The sequence below is a fragment of the Microtus oregoni genome, unplaced genomic scaffold (assembly GCF_018167655.1).
Source record: "Microtus oregoni isolate MIOR12 unplaced genomic scaffold, Mior012 000050F_004, whole genome shotgun sequence".
Classification (NCBI taxonomy): Eukaryota; Metazoa; Chordata; class Mammalia; order Rodentia; family Cricetidae; genus Microtus; species Microtus oregoni.
Window position 1 is genome coordinate 1,288,268 of NW_024543228.1, and position 18,040 is coordinate 1,306,307.

Genomic DNA, 18,040 nt, shown 5'->3' on the forward strand with positions numbered 1-18,040 from the left:
AAATTATAGATGAAAACTTTCCCAACCTAAAGAAAGATATACCTATGAAGGTTCAAGAAGCATACAGAACACCGAATAGGCTGGATCAAAAAAAAAAAAAAAACATCCCCTCGCCATATAATTATCAAAACACAAAGCATACAGAATAAGGAAAGAATATTAAGAGCTGCAAAGGAAAAAAGCCAAATTACTTATAAAGGTAAACCTATCAGACTTACACCTGACTTCTCCATGGAAACCATGAAAGCCAGAAGGTCCTGGATAGATGTACTGCAGAAACTGAGAGACCATGGATGCAAGCCCAGATTACTATAGCCAGCCAAGCTTTCTTTCACTATAAATGGAGAAAACAAAATTTTCCAGGCTAAAAACAAATTTAAACAATATGCAGCCACAAATCCAGCCTTACAGAAAGTAATAGAAGGAAAATCACTAACCAAGGAGTCCAACAATGACCACAATAACTCAGACATCTAGAGACCCTTCACCAACACAAATCAAAGAAGGGAAACACACAAACTCTACGAATAAAAAAATGACCAGAGTTAACAACCAATGGTCATTAATATCACTTAATGTCAATGGACTCAACTCACCTATAAAAAGGCACAGGCTGGGCGGAGGTGGCCAGAACACCGGACGGCGGAGGCTGCTGGAGGTCGCCCTCCACGGCCGGCAGTGACCGACTGGGACCTGCTGGGACCGGAGCAGCAGCAGAGGACACAGGCCTCAGGCGACGAGAACCTTCGTGGTAGCAAAAGCAGGGTGCAGGGACTGCACACAACACCAAGAGCAGATCGCCCCACTACAATTAAATCAAAGAGGTAGGCCTTCGGTTGGGGAGGTCCCTGGCAAAGGAGGAGCCGGGTCCTATTCCTGAAGACCCTTCTGAGGGGTGAGAGGGATCTTGGCCCCCTGGCAGGAACCAGGAAACAGAGCAAGGGCATTTTGTAAGAGGAGCCCCTGGCCAGCAGGGAATCCTGAACCAGTATTAACAGACCCCATAGATAGCATTGATAGGAGGAGATGGACAGGCGCCAAGGCAAGAATTCACCCAATAATCTGAAAAACAGCATGAAAACACCAGAACCCAATGATCTTACAACAGAAGGTCTTCAACACCCTAACACAGAAGAAGTGGAAAAATTTGACTTTATGAAAGCAATAGAGTCCCTTAAACAACATGTGAAAAATGCCCTTATAGAAATGGATGAGAAGTATAACCAAAAATTTGAAGAAATGAGTAAATACGTACATAATACCCTGGAAAACCAAGAAAGAACGATCAAACAGGTAATGGAAACAGTTCAAGAATTGAAAACTGAAATGGAAGCAAGGAAGAAAACACAAACTGAGGACCAGCTGGATATGGAAAATCTAGGTCAATGAGCAGAGCCTACAGAAACAAGCATAATCAATAGAATACAAGAAATAGAAGAAAGAATCTCAGATTCTGAGGACACCATAGAGAAAATAAACGCTCTGATCAAAGAAAACTGCAAAGCCAACAAATTCTCATCACAAAACATTCAGGAATTATGGGACACAATAAAAAGACCAAACCTAAGAATAACAGGAATAGAAGAAGGAGAAGAGTCACAGCTCAAAGGCCCAGAAAATATTTTGAACAAAATTATGGAATAAAACTTTCCCAACATAAAGAAAGATATTTCTTTGAATATTCAAGAAGCATACAGAACACCAAACAGACTGGATCAAAGAAAAACATCCCCTCACTATATAATAATCAAAACACAAAATATACAGGTTAAAGAAAGAATACTAAGAGCTGCAAAGGAAAAAGACCAAGTAATTTATAAAGGCAAACCGATCAGACTTACACCTGATTTCTCTATGGAAACAATGAAAGCCAGAAGGTCCTGGATAGAAGTACTGCAGAGGTTAAGAGACCATGGATGCAAGCCCAGACTACTATACCCAGCCAAGCTTTCATTAACTATAAATGGAGAAAACAAGACATTCCAGGATAAGAACAAATTTAAACAGTACGTAGCCACGAATCCAGCCCTACAGAAAATAACAGAAGGAAAATCGCAACCCAAGGAATCCAACATTGCCAACACTGCCTACAATAACTGAGGCATCTAGCGACCCTTCACTAGCACAACTCAAAGAAGGGAGACACACAAATTCTACTTCCAAAAACAATAAGAATATCTGGCGTAAACAACCACTGGTCATTAATATCACTTAATATTAATGGTCTCAATTCACCTATAAAAAGGCACAGGCTAAGAGATTGGATATGTAAACAGGATCCAACATACTGCTGTTTGCAAGAAACACATCTCATCCACAAAAACAGGCATCTACTCAGAGTAAAGGGTTGGGAAAAGGTCTTTCAAGCAAATGGTCCTAAGAAAAAAGCAGGTGTGGCCATATTAATGTCTAACAAAACTGACTTCAAACTAAAATCAATCAGAAGAGATCGAGATGGACACTTTATACTCATAACAGGAACAATTTGTCAGGATGACGTCTCAATCCTGAATATTTACGCCCCTAATATAAAAGCACCCACTTATGTAAAAGAAATATTACTAAAACTCAAGGCAGACATCAAACCACACACACTAGAAGTAGGAGACTTCAAAACACCTCTCTCAGCAATGGACAGGTCAATCAGACAGAAACCTAATAGAGAAGTAAGAGAACTACTGGAGGTAATGAAGCAAATGGACTTAACAGATATCTATAGAACATTCCACCCAAATAGGAAAGAATATACCTTCTTCTCTGCAGCTCATGGAACCTTCTCGGAAATTGACCACATACTCGGAAACAAAGGAAACCTCCACAGATACAAAAAAAAAAAAATCAGTGTCCACCTGTGTTTTATTAGATCACCATGGATTAAAGTTGAATTCAACAACAATCCTACCTCCAAAAAGCCGACAAACTCATCGAAACTGAACAGTCAACTACTGAACCACACCTGGGTCAAGGAAGAAATCAAGAAAGAAATTAAAGTCTTCCTTGAATTTAATGCAAATAAAGAAACAACATACTTAAACTTATGGGACACTATGAAAGCAGTGCTAAGAGGAAAGTTCATAGCACTAAGTGCCCACTTAAAGAAAACAGAGAAAGCACACATGGGTGACTTAACAGCACAGGTGAAAGCTTTAGAAAAAAAAGAAGCAGACACGCCCAGGAGAAGTAGAAGACTGGAAATAATCAAACTGAGGGCAGAAATCAACAAAATAGAAACACAGAAAACAGTCCAAAGAATCAATGAAACAAAAAGTTGGTTCTTGGAGAAAATCAACAAGGTCGACAAACACCTATCCAAACTAATTAAACGACAGAGAGAGAACACGCAAATAAATAAAATCAGAAATGAAAAGGGGGACATAACGACAGACATAGAGGAAATTCAGATACTCATTAGATCTTTCTCCAAAAGCCTGTATGCCACAAAACTAGAAAATACAAAAGAAATGGACATTTTTTTAGATAACTACCACATACCAAATCTAAACCAAGACCAGGTGAACGATCTAAATAGACCTGTTAGTCGCGAAGAACTAGAAACCGTTATCAAAAATCTCCCTTCCAAAAAAAGCCCAGGAACAGATGGTTTCAATGCAGAATTCTACCAGAACTTCCAAGAAGAGCTAATACTCCTTAATATATTTCACAATATAGAAACAGAAGAGGCATGGCCAAATTCCTTTTATGAAGCTACAGTTACCCTGATACCAAAATCACACAAAGACCCAACCAAGAAAGAGAATTACAGGCCTATCTCACTCATGAATATTGATGAAAAAATTCTCAATAAAATACTGGCAAACCGAACCCAAGAACACATTAGAAAAATTATCCATCATGATCAAGTAGGCTTCATCCCAGATATGCAGGGCTGGTTCAACATACGAAAATCTATCAATGTAATCCACCATATAAATAAACTGAAAGAAAAAAACCATATGATCATTTCATTAGATGCTGAAAAAGCATTTGACAAAATTCAACACCCCTTTATGATAAAAGTCTTGGAGAGATTAGGGATACAAGGGTCATACCTAAATATAATAAAAGCTATATAAAGCAAGCCGACAGCTAACATCAAATTAAATGGAGAGAAACTCAAAGCCATCCCACTAACCTCAGGAACACGACAAGGCTGTCCACTCTCGCCATACCTCTTCAATATAGTGCTTGAAGTTCTCGCAATAGGAATAAGAAAACATAAGGGGATCAAGGGGATTCGAATTGGAAAGGAAGAAGTTAAACTTTCATTATTTGCAGATGATATGATAGTGTACATAAGCGACCCCCAAAACTCCACCAAAGAACTTTTACAGCTGATAAACACCTTTAGTAATGTGGCAGGATACAAGATCAACTCCAAAAAATCAGTCGCCCTCCTATACACAAAGGATATGGAAGCAGAGAGGCAAATCTGAGAAGCATCACCTTTCACGATAGCCTCAAACAGCATAAAATATCTTGGGGTAACTCTAACCAAGGAAGTGAAAGATCTATTTGACAAGAACTTTAAGGCATTGAAGAAAGACACTGAGGAGTATACCAGAAAATGAAAGGACCTCCCTTGCTCTTGGATTGGGAGGATCAACATAGTAAAAATGGCAATTCTACCAAAGGCAATTTATAGATTCAATGCAATCCCCATCAATGTCCCATCAAAATTCTTCACAGATCTTGAGAGGACAATAATCAACTTTATATGGAAAAACAAAAAACCCAGGATAGCCAAAACAATCTTATACAATAAAGGATTGTCTGGAGGCATTACCATCCCTGACTTCAAACTCTATTACAGAGCTACAGTGATGACAACAGTGTGGTACTGGCATAAAAACAGAGAAGTCGACCAATGGAATCGAATAGAAGACCTGAATTTTAACCCACAAACCTATGAACACCTCATTTTTGAAAAAGGAGCCAAAAGTATACAATGGAAGAAAGAAAGCATCTTCAACAAATGGTACTGGCATAACTGGATGTCAACCTATAGAAGAATGAAAATAGACACGATGCACAAAACTCAAGTCCAAATGGATTAAAGACCTCACTATCAGTCAGAACACATTGAACCTGATAAAAGAGAAAGTGGGAAGTACCCTACAACAGATGGGCACAGGAGATCGCTTCCTATGTGTAACTCCAACAGCACAGACATTAAGGGCAACATTGAATAAATGGGACCTACTAAAACTGAGAAGCTTCTGTAAAGCAAAGGACACTGTCACCAAGACAAAAAGGCAACCTACTGTCTGGGAGAAGATCTTCACCAACCCTGCAACAGACAAAGGTCTGATCTCCAAAATATATAGAGAACTCAGGAAACTAGACTTTAAAATGCTAATTAACCCAATTAAAAAATGGGGCAATGAACTGAACAGAGAATTCTCAGCAGAGGAAGTTCAAATGGCCAAAAGACACTTAAGGTCATGCTCAACCTCCTTAGCGATCAGGGATATGCAAATCAAAACAACTTTGAGATATCATCTTACACCTGTCAGAATGGCTAAAATAAAAAAAACTCCAATGATAGCCTTTGCTGGAGAGGCTGTGGAGGAATGGGTACCCTCATCCATTGCTGGTGGGAATGCAATCTTGTGCAACCACTTTGGAAATCTGTGTTTCGGTTTCTCAGGAAATTCGGGATCAACCTACCCCTGGACTCACCAATACCACTCCTGTGAATATACCCAAGAGATACCCTATCATATGACAAGAGCATTTGTTCAACTATGTTCATAGCAGTATTATTTGTAATAGCCAGAACCTGGAAACTACCTAGATGCCCTTCAATGGAAGAATGGATGAAGAAAGTGTGGAATATATACACATTAGATTACTATGCTGTGGTAAAAAAACAATGACTTCTCTAATTTTGCATGCAAATGGATGGAAATAGAAAACACTATCCTGAGTGAGGTAACCCAGACCCAAAAAGATGAATATGGGATGTGCTCACTCATAATTGGTTTCTAGCCATAAAGAAGGGTCACGGAGTCTACAATTGGTGATCCTAAAGAAGCTAAGTAAGTAGGAGAACCAATGGATAAACATAAAGTTGTCCTCTTGGCTATGGGAAGTAGACAAAATTGCCGGGGAGAAAATTGGGATCTTGGGGGTGGGGTGGGATGGGGGTAAGGGGAGATGGGGAGAGAAAACGGAGAAGGGTAGGATGGGGGGAACTTGGGGAAAAAGGAGGATTGGGATAAAGGAAGGTTGGATAGTGGAACACAGAAGCACAATTCTTAGCTAAGGGTTGGCAAGAGACTTGAACCTAGAGTGGCTCCCAGGAGCCCATGGCGATGTCCCCAGTTAGTTCCTTGGGCAGCTGAGGATAGGGACCCTGAAATGACCCTATCCTATAGCAATACTGACGAATATCTTGCATATCATCATAGAACCTTCATCTGGTGATGGATGGAGATAGAGACAGAGACCCACACTGGAGCACTGGACTGAGCTCCCAAGGTCCCAATGAGGAGCAGAAGGAGGGAGAACATGAGCAAAGAAGTCGGGACCACAAGGGGTGCACCCACCCACTTAGACAGTGGGGCTGATCTGTTGGGAGCTCACCAATGCCAGTTGGACTGTGACTGAAAAAGCATTGGATAAAACCAGACTCTCTGAACATGGTGAACAATGAGGGCTGATGAGAAGCCAAGGACAATATCATGGGGTTTGGATCCTATGTAATGTGCTAGCTTTGTGGGAGCCTAGCCAGTTTGGATGTTCACCTTTCTAGATATGGACGGAGGTGGGAGGACCTAGGACTTACCACAGGGCAGGGAACCCTGACAGCTCTTGGTTGGAGAGGGAGGGGGAGAGGAGTGGGGGGAGGGGTAGAAGGGTGGGAGGAGAGGGAGAACGTTGGGAGGAGGGGGAGGGAAATGGGAGGCTGGCAGGAGGTGGAAACTTTTTTTTCTCCTTTTCTCAATAAAAAAAAAAGTTAAAAACAAATAAAGTACAGACCTAAACAGAGAACTCTTAATGGAGGAATCTAAAATGACTGAAAGACATTTAAGGAAATATTTAACACCCTTTGTCATCAGAGAAATACAAATCAAAGCAACTCTTGTGATTCCATCTTACTCCTGTAAAAATGACCAAGATCAAAAACACCGATGACAACTTATTCTGGAGAGGCTATGGGGAAAAGGGAACACTTATGCATTGCTGGTGGAAATGCAAGTTGGTAAACCCCTTTGGATATCAGTGTACTGATTTCAGAGAAAATTAGGAAACAACAATCCTCAAGACCCACTAATACCACTTTTGGCTATATATCCAAAGGATGCTCAATTGTGCCACAAGGACCTGTCATCTACTATGTTCATAGCAGCATTGTTTGTCATAGCCAGAAATTGGAAACAACATAAATGCCCCTTGACCAAAGAATGGATATGGAAAGTGTGATCCATTTACACAATGGAGAAGTACACAGCAGAAAAAATAACGATATCTTGAAATTTGCAGGAAAATGGATGGAGCTAGAAGACATCATTTTGAATGAGGTTACCCAGACCCAGAAAGATAATTATCATATGTACTCACTCCTAAGTGGTTTTTAAACACAAAACAAAGCAAACCATCCCACAAATCACAATCCCAGAGAACTTAGACAACAATGAGGACACTAAGAGAGACATACATAGGTCTAATCTACAAGAAAGAAAAAAAGAGATAAGATCTCCTGAGTAAATTGGGAGCATGGGGGCCTTGGGGAAGGGTTGAAGGGGAAGTGAGAGGCAGGGAGGGGAGCTGAGATATGTGTAGAGCTCAATAAAAATTAAAATAAAAACTATGAAAGAATTCAAGCTATAGGAACCAGTTAGGAACAAGCCTATCTAAAGCCAAGCTTTCATTAAATATGTAAGTCTTTGTGTTATTATTTGGGATCTGGCAACCCTATGAAAAATCCTCCAAGACTCCATTGATTTGCTTAGAGGATCAGATTTCATAATGAAAGAATGTAATATAGAATCAAAGTAAAAGTGAAATGAAATATGATTCTTTTCTTGATGTAAAACCTTAAATCTAGCTTGGTTCCAATAAATGAATACAGGATGAGAGTAGAATTTGGACATTATTGTTCTGGTGATCAATGCCTAATTATTTGGTATGCATTTTTTTCTAAAAAAAATTCAGCATTATCTTCTGTTTGATGTTCAGTTGATACCAAATAAGAATTTAAAAATCATGCTTTATTTAATTAGAGCATTTTAATTATATAAATTATTGGGCTTTATTGTTACGCATTTGTATATTTACACTATGTAACTTGATCAATCCCACTGACTACACCACCAAAAAATAATCTTGATATGGATTTTAAGGTCAATTTTGTTATATGTATATATATTTCTGATATTGATTAAGGTATTGTGATTATGTAGTTCATTTAAAAATGTAATGTATATAGGGTGTTAGTGGATAATTATCAATAATAGTCAAGCTTGTAGTTATGTTAGTTAGATCTTTTAGATGTACATAGATATATTTTAGATAGGCATTCTTCATATCTTTCAAAGATTATAGAATATGGCATTTTAAATGTTTTAATAACTTAGGGCTTTTCATGACAATGAGGCACATCTGCTCCTGGCAGCACTAGCTACTTCAAGAGGAAGAAGGGCATCGAAGAGGCACCTTATGGAGTTTGATAGCCATTTGGGCAAGAAACTGCTCTTGCCTGGACTGTTACATAAAGTGGACACAGAGAACCCTCAGAGAGAGGACTGCTGAACTTGCTTAAAGGTGAGATGATCTTTCGGTGTTCCTGATTCATGAAAGAGTCTGCGAGACATTCTGCAGGACACAGCAGATAGTGACTGAACTGCCTTTGAAATTTCCTGCTTCATAGAAATGTCTGATGGAAACTATGGGCCTGAAGGCCAAAGATGGATGCCCCAGCAATACAAAAGAACTTTGGGTTACTGTCCAGGCAGCGAGATGTCTCTGTCATTTCTAGAGTGTTGGAAGTTTCTTACTTCATGTTTACTTAGGTAATATTATATTCTTCAGGAATTTTTGGTGAAGTTGAAGAATAGATAGATAGTTATAGTTTTCCTTATTTATGATAAAGATAAAATAGATGTAAATGTAATTTTTACTTGATAACTGTTTTGTTATATGTAATTTTGCTATGTTAAAGTTAAAGCCTTCTTTTTTTTTGTTTAAACAGAAAAAGAGGAAATGATGGAGGAAGGTCATTGGTTAATTAATAAAGAAACTGCTTGGCCCTCATAGGTTAGAACAGAGGTGGATGGAATAAATAGAACAGAATGCTGGGAGGAAAAGGAAGTGAGGTAAGATGCCTCAGAAAGACGCCATCCGGGGCAGATGCGATGGAGCCAGCTGCCAGGTCAAACATGCTGAATCTTTCCCAGTAAGACTGGTGCTACACAGATTATTAGAGATGGGTTGATTGGGATATGAGAATTAGTCAGTGAGGGCTAGAGCTAATGGGCCAAGCAGTGTTTAAAAGAATACAGTTTCCATGTAATTATTTCGGGGCATAAACTAGCCAGGTGGCCGGGAGCTGGGTGGCAGGAACACAGCCCGCAGCTCCTTCAACATTTGTTCTTTCATGAATTCATATATATTACTGTATAAATTTTCTCTGACCATAACCCTTTCAAATCCTCCCTTACTCATCTCACACCCTACATGATTCCTTCTCTGCTGTTTGCCTCTCCTAATTTCATGACTTTCTTGTGGGCCACTATATTAGATTAGAATGTTTTACATAATCATGAGTGTGAAGTTGTTTATTTTATGAAGGGCAATGTACCAGTGACTATAATAGTGACAAATATGTTTCTACATTTTCCATTACCAATTAACTGTGTATTTCTCCTCAAAGATGGATGGAAACTTATAGGCTCTCTTCGTCAGCTATATAATGTTGATGGGCCATGTCTTATACAAATAACCACTGCTTCTGCTACTTTATGGGTACAGCAGCCATATCAGATGCAGTGATGTTTAAAAGCACTCCTTCTCTTCTGTCGCCTTTTTCATTTTTTTCACCTCTTCTTCCACAATGTTCTCTTAACCTTGGAGGCAATGATATAGACGTCTTGCTTAGAACTGAACACTCAACAGTCATATGTCTCCATACATTGATCAATTATGAGTTTCTGGCATTCACTAAAACAGAAGCTTCTATAAAAAAAGATATGAGCAATACTAATAAGTCAGTATAAACTATAGTATTTAGAAGGTCATTTTATGCAATGACCATTTAACAAAACAGTATTCAATCCTTTGTAAGGCCAGAATTGAGGGTGGTTATGATTTGGTCAATGTGGGTTCTGGGAACTAAACTCCAGTTCTCTGCAACAACTACAGTTGCTCTTAACTATTGAATCATCTCTTCAACACCCATAATAAAATTTATTTAAGGTAGATTTTCAATATTTCTCTCAAATATCTATATAGAGATTTTCTTAACAATAATTTGAAAACATGGACAAAAATGGAGTTTGTGATTTGATGTTTCATATTAAAGTTATTAAAATACCCAAAAATTAGAAAGTAGTAGGGAATTTACTCATTCTGGTTACTTTCCTGAGCTATATTTTACTCAATTTTTGACCACTACCATTTTAAAGAGATGGCAAATATATTCAAAGGTAGAGAAATAACTTCAATTCTGTACAAACACAAAGACTTAGTGGGTAAAGGAATTATACCAGCAAAATAACTTCTTATTGTGAGGTACATAGCTTCTATGAATTGCAAATTATAAGAAATATTGGTCATAGAAATGAATTGTACTCCTTAAAAACTACTTCTATAGTGTCCAAAACATGTGCACATACCAAACGATATTAAAAAAAAAACATTGAAATCTACCCAACTCTGGACAATGAAGTCAACCTTGCCAAGAATTTTTGACAAACTTTCCAAAAATTAGAACATAAATACTGCAAATACTGCAAGTCAATTATTTACTTAACCCTGCCAGAGGGACTCATAACTTACAGGGTAGAATATTATTTTAGTGTTTACTAATTTTAATGAGTGTGTGTTCTATGTGAGAAAAAGAGATTATCAAATCACATTTGCACTGACAAGGATATGGATTTTTCTGACCATTAATATTTGTGTATATTGGAGAAGATACATTAAAAACAAGGTAATGTTGAAATAAGGGCAGCAGGGCTGCGTCCCCAGCACCCAGCCACCCGCACGGCTAGCTTTACCCGAAATAATTACACGGAAACTGTATTCTTTTAAACACTGCCTGATTATTGGCTAGCTCTTACATATCGATCTAACCCATTTCTATTAATCTGTGTAGCCCACAAACTGGCTTACCAGGAATGATCTTAACCTGTGTCTGCCTGGAGTGCGAGAATCATGGCAACTCCTGATTCAGCTTCTTTCTCCCAGCATTCTGTTCTGTTTTCTCCGCCTACCTAAGGGTTGGCCTATCAAATGGGTCTAGGCAGTTTCTTTATTAATAAGAAATCACTCCCACATCAAGCTAACACAAGTAAAATTATGCATGTACATTTTCAAATTTGATAATTTTTGTCAGATTCCTAACAGCTTGCATAGCTACAAATAAAGCCGAACTTGGCTTCCTAGATTCTTGCAAATTCCATGTTAATAATCTTAAGCTTTTGAAAATATGCTTTGTAAAAAATCACAAAGTAACAAATTTCCTCTATTGTCATCTAAAGAAAAATGAAGTCGCTTATGAGCTCTTGCAAAAATGTATAACATATGTTAATAATGCATTGAGTTCCTTCACCCTTTAGCCTTTTTGCAAAACTATGAACACATCACAATTAATAATTTAGTATTGTATCACCTTATGGGAGATTCTCTGTAGATACCTAGCAGATGACTGACAGATCTAGCCATCATTAAATACATAAATTTTAATGGAAATTAAATATTATTGTAAAATTCAATTTTTAATTGTCTTAATTTTATATTATTAAAACAATTTTAATTTTTAAATCAGATAGATTATTTCCTGTAGATATGATTATTGTAGTAATCCCTATAGGGTATAGAAGACATGGGAACTATTATTGTTTTATATGTTGTTCTTGTAAAGAATGATCTATACATTATGTAAAACAAATAATTTCTTTGACTCAAGTACATAGTGAACAATATTTTCAATAATACACAGCACACAGTATTCTATATGAAAAAAGTTCATTTTTTATCTACTTTAGTTTTGGCTTTTCTGTTTCCTTAACTGCATATTTTGCTAATATTATCTGCTTAATTATCATCTTAAACAAGAGAATCATGAAGTGATGAAGGAGCCAGATAGGACCCAATCTGTTCTTTTGCTTTGCAATAGGGCAAGCAAAGAATTATATAGATATAAGCTCTAGATAGTTTTATGCCATTTGATATAGACATATCTATGTCATTAAATTTATAACAGGAAAATGTGTGTTTATACTTGTGTTTATATCTTACTTTCATCTTCTTTATCTATTTTGTCAATAAATATTTATTTATTTTTATTATATATGTGGATTTTTTTTCTGCCTGTATGTGTACCATGTGTGCCTGATGTCCACGGCAGTCAGGCAGTCAGGCAGTCAGAGAGGGCATTGGATCTCCTAGAGCGGGAGCTACAGATGGTAGTAAGCTGCAACATAGGTTCTGGGAACCAAAGCTGGGTCCTCTGTAAGAATAGTGCATGCTCTTAACATCTGAGCCATCACTTCAGCCCCAAATTTAACTATACTTTCAAAATCATTGCCTTAGAACAAATTGATGATTTTGAAAAAAAATATAAAATAACTTCTTATTGACTACAGATATTTTGCATAAAACTTAGACCATGCTTATAAAGAACATCAGCTATTCTTAGATAATTTTAGAAAACAGAATTAAATTATTTTTCTGTATAACAGCATCAGATAAGCAAAAATATCAAGATTTTCAAATGTTGCCTATTTATTTATATAACCTGAATTTTAAGGAGATTAAATGTTCAACATTTCTTGTGCTACCTCTTCATAGATTTGTTGAAAAATTATAACTTACTAAATCTAGACATTGAATGCAGTATAGAAATATTTTTAAATAATTATAATTTTTAATTGCAGAAAAATAATCCATCTGAAACATCAATCTGTTTTAAAATGACATAAATTCTTAAAGTAGTTGACAGTCATGTTAAATCTGTGATATTTCAGTATGAGTGATTTACTTCATTGGTAGTAGATTATTTTTTCAAAAGAGTTAAAAGCATTCTGGCTCCTTTTCTTGTATTTCTTATATAACATTGCTGTGATGCCTTACTTTATAATCTTTCCTTTCATTGTTTTTTTTAAAAACAATATACCCATTATTATTGTTGTTGTTTTTTTTCAATATCAAGTTTTCTTGTGAGTCCTGTTTAGTAGTTTGGCAGGAGTAAGGTTTTATTGGATGTACTTATGCTTTCTCCCTCTTTCTTTTCATAATCAGTCACTCTGGAGCCATTGGAAAAGTTGTTTTGTGTTGGAAACTGCACATATGAATCACTTTTTGCTATTTTTATGGTGTTCACTTAAAGTATGAATGAGAGTTTGCTACTGAGACTGTTCATAATAAAATAGCTTGCAGTTAGGTGGTAGATCTTGACCGAAGAACTCACATTATGATAGAGAGTTAAATGTTCAACAATAGGTAAGGTTTATTACAGTTTTATGTGCATCATTAATCAATGGTAGAGCTGCCAAACAATCAGTGGGTTTTTTTGTTTCAGACTACAGACCAAAATTTGTTACTTTGGTATTTGGTTTAACCACTAAAAATAAATACAGATTATAATGTGAAATAATTTTATAATTTAATAAATTAATTGTGATAACCATTCTTTGACTGTTTATTATATTTTATGGACATTGTACTAGGCAAAATATAATTTAGTGATGTTAGAACAAATAAGGTGCTTGTGTTAATGTATTAACACCAGTACTCACCAAAAACAATCTATAATATGATAAAACTTGACCAAATATTTTTATTTTGAAAGAAACAACTCCTATGTTCTCCTTATGCTATGCTCATTTCTAAACCTCTAGTCATAGGTTAAATAGAGCTGGGTATAGAAAAGTCTATGCTGGGAAAGCTGTAGATGACATGTTATTCTTCTTGAATATTCTATTTGGCATGTTTATTGGGAAACATGAGCTGAGCCTCACTGTGTGAGGTTGGAGAAACCTCTTATTCAAACTAGCAAATGATACATGAAAAAGTAAGAGATAAAAGACTCATTCCTATGGGATTCTGATGTATTGAATAAAATTTTCCAGAAGAAGTAATTTTGATTTTAAAAATGTATACTGACTGATAAACTTTAAGCACTGTAAGTAATTTATCAGAGACCAATGATTATAGCAATTTGACAAATTGCTGCACACAGAAATTTGATAAATATTTGTTTTAGTCACCAAAGATGAATGTCAAAAAGCTAATGTAATCTAAATGTTATTATTATCAGTACCAGATAGATACTCTATACTTTAATAATCTAAAAAATTTGGGGGGGTTATAATATAATTCATCATTTCCCCCTTCCATTTCCTCTTTCCAAACCTTTCCAGGTGTTACTTTGCTCTATTTCAAATCTATAGCATCTTTTTCTTTATTTGTTGCTTCTTTTGAGATCTTTTTTCTAACTTCTTTTTTTAATTTAATTTAATTTTATTATTATTAAAAATTCCCGCCTCCTCCCCGCCTCCCTTCTCCCTCCCCTCCCCCTACTCCCCACGCTCCACTCCCCTCCCCCTCCCTCTCCAGTCCGAAGAGCAATCAGGGTTCCCTGCCCTGAGATCTTAAGGTCTTTGTTTAGAAAAGTATTGGTTAAAGATTTATAATAATGAGGAGTGACATATATGTTCTATATCTTAGTAGTTTAATAATTATATTATTTTGTATTTCTATGATTTTGTTGAACACATTTTCTGTGCCTTTGAGTTAGTATTAATCTCTTTCTTCTATCCCTAATATTCTTAGGCTTCTTCTTTTCATTGTCTCCCAGATCTTCTGGATATTCTATGTTAAGACTTTGTGGGATTTAAAATAATATTTTCTTTGACCAGTGAACACATTTTCACTCTTGTATCTTCAATGCCTGAGATTTTCCATTTCCAGAATTCTTAGGCCTTGAACAGTTTCCTTCACTTGTTTGATTGTCCTTTCTTGGATTTCTTGACTTTCTTTATGGGATTTATTGATTTCTTCCAACTGTTTGTTGGTCTTTACTCAATTTCTTTAAAGAAATTTTTCATTTCCTCTTTAAAGGCCTCTATCATCATTATAAAGTTATTTTTAAGGTTGTATTGTCCTGCCTCATCTGTATTGAATGTTTTAGGTCATGCTGTTATGTAACCATTAGATTCTGGTATTGTATTATTGTTCTTTATGTTGCTGAATGTATTCTTACACTGCCATCTACTCAACAAGGTTTTGGGAAATTATAGTTTTACGTGTTGATTCTTTCTTCAATCAATGGAGGTGGTATCTGTGCACCTGATACCACTGCTGACCAACTTCTGGGGTTCTTCTTCCAAACAATGCAGATGAAGCCTTTTCCTTGGGGGCCTCTTATTCCATGGGTTTTATTTTTTGCAGTGGAATGGGTGATGGGGAGGTCAAGTGCAGGGGTATTCCCACAAGATTCCTACCTGCTGACCACCTGCTGGGGCTCTCACATTGTTTTCCATTACATTCAGTACTAATGCATCATGTGTTCCACTGACAACTAAGCATCTGGAATCCAACTCTACTCTGATGAAACTTTAGCATTATCACTATTGAAAGGCTCTTTATGTATTGAAAACTAAACTCTTATATTTATATGAGGTAGTGTTCATCATTTCTATACTTTATTCTATGTCCCATGGTTGCTTTCATATCTTCACATTTTGTTCATGCTAAATAATCAACTGCTTGCTGTACGTTCCATGTTCTTTACTGATTCAACTTTTGCTGCATGCTCCAATCATTGTGGGTAAACTTTATATTCACTTTCTTTTTTTTTATTTTTTCCTTTTTTTCTTTTTTTTTTATTGAGAAAAGGAAAAAAAAAGAAGTTTCCCCTTCCTCACAGCCTCCCATTTCCCTCCCCCTTCTCCCACCCTTCTCCCCCTCCCCCTACCCTTCTCCCCCTACCCCCACTCCTCTCCCCCTCCCTCTCCAGTCCAAAGAGCAGTCAGGGTTCCCTGCCCTGTGGAAAGTTCAAGGTCCTCCCCCCCTCCATCCATGTCTAGGAAGGTGAACATCCAAACTGGCTAGGCTCCCACAAAGCCAGCACATTAAGTAGGATCAAAACCCCCTGCCATTGTCCTTGGTGTCTCATCAGCCCTCATTGTTCGCCATGTTCAGAGAGTCCAGTTTTATCCCATGCTTTTTCAATCACAGTCCAGCTGGCCTTGGTGAGCTCCCAATAGATCAGCCCCACTGTCTCAGTGGGTGGGTGCACCCCTCATGGTCCTGACTTCCTTGCTCATCTTCTCCCTCCTTCCGCTCCTCATTGGGACCTTGGGAGCTCAGTCCAGTGCTCCAGTGTGGGTCTCTGTCTCTATCTCCATCCATCACCAGATGAAGGTTCTATGGTGATATGCAAGACATTCGTCAGTATTGCTATAGGATAGGGTCATTTCAGGTTCCTTATCCTCAGCTGCCCAAGGAACTAACTGGGGACATTGCCTTGGGCTCCTGGGAGCCACTCTAGTTCAAGTCTCTTGCCTGCCCTAAGGTGGCTCCCTTAACTAAGAATTGTGGTTCTGTGCTCGCCTATCCAGCCTTCCTTTATCCCAATCATCCTGTTTCCCCAAGTTCCCCCCATCCTCCCCTTCTCACTTTTCTCTCCCCATCTCCCCTTACCCCCAACCCACCCCACCCCCAAGATCCCACTTTTCTCCCCGGCAAGTTTGTCTACTTCCCATAGGCAAGAGGATAACTATATGTTTTTCCTTGGGTTCACCTTCTTATTTAGCTTCTTTAGGTTCACCAATTGTAGACTAGCCAACTACTATCTCACCAATCTGGTCATTTTAAACTTGTATTCCCAAAGCTCATTTCTGCCCCTTTGCTAGCATTAATTTTTCTCATTTCTATCAGCTAAGTTACTATTTTGTATTTCTTTTGTGTTAGGTATATTTTTTAATTTCTGTCCTTTTCTTTTAGCATTACACTGAAGTGTATAAAATTGGAAGTTTTTCATTAATTTTCTCTCTCAAAAGCAACATTTAAGTGGTGTAAACTGATATATAACATATCTTTCCTAAGGTCTAAGCTGTTTTAATCTTTGTATTATGTCTATAAAGTTGGTCTTTATATTTAAGAGTACTCAGGTTGGTTCTTTTAAATTAAAGATTTGCTTTTTTCTGTTCATCTGTATCCCTTATGCTTTTATTTTCCTTTCAAGCACTTATTCCAGTGTATCATATACGAGTATGTCAGGTGACTACTTAATTCTTTGCACTTTCAAAACCTACCAGAATCACCTTTTAAGCTCCGACTTAGTTAATATTTTCTAAAGGAGAGAGAAAACAAAATAGGGAAGTGAGGAATAAATGAGGAAAAAATAAATGATGGGAGAGAGATAGGAAAGAAAGAGAAAGAAGGGAAGAGTCTTCTGCAATTTTATTTTAGTTGCCCATACTAAGGTAAAATTCTAAGAAAGAAAGCATGAACAATAAATCATTGTAGGCATTATAACTGTGAAGTAGAGTTCTTTCTTTATGTTCTCTATATATCAGGACACAAACTACTAAAGATGATATGCATGTATCCTGTGTGATGAACAGATCCCTGAATAAATTGAACTCAGCTTATAGAACAAAACAGAAGATACTATTGAGAAATGTCACATAAATGAAAACTGAAAAGACCTTGAAATACAAGTAGAACAACAGGAGACTGACTATCTGTTTATCTACATGAATAAAGATATCTTAACTAGAATATCAAGTAAGCAGATTGCTGTCCCTCAAGCTCCAAGCCTCTAGGGCCATAGTTACTGAAGATTTCTTCCCCTCCCTCCACCTTCAGT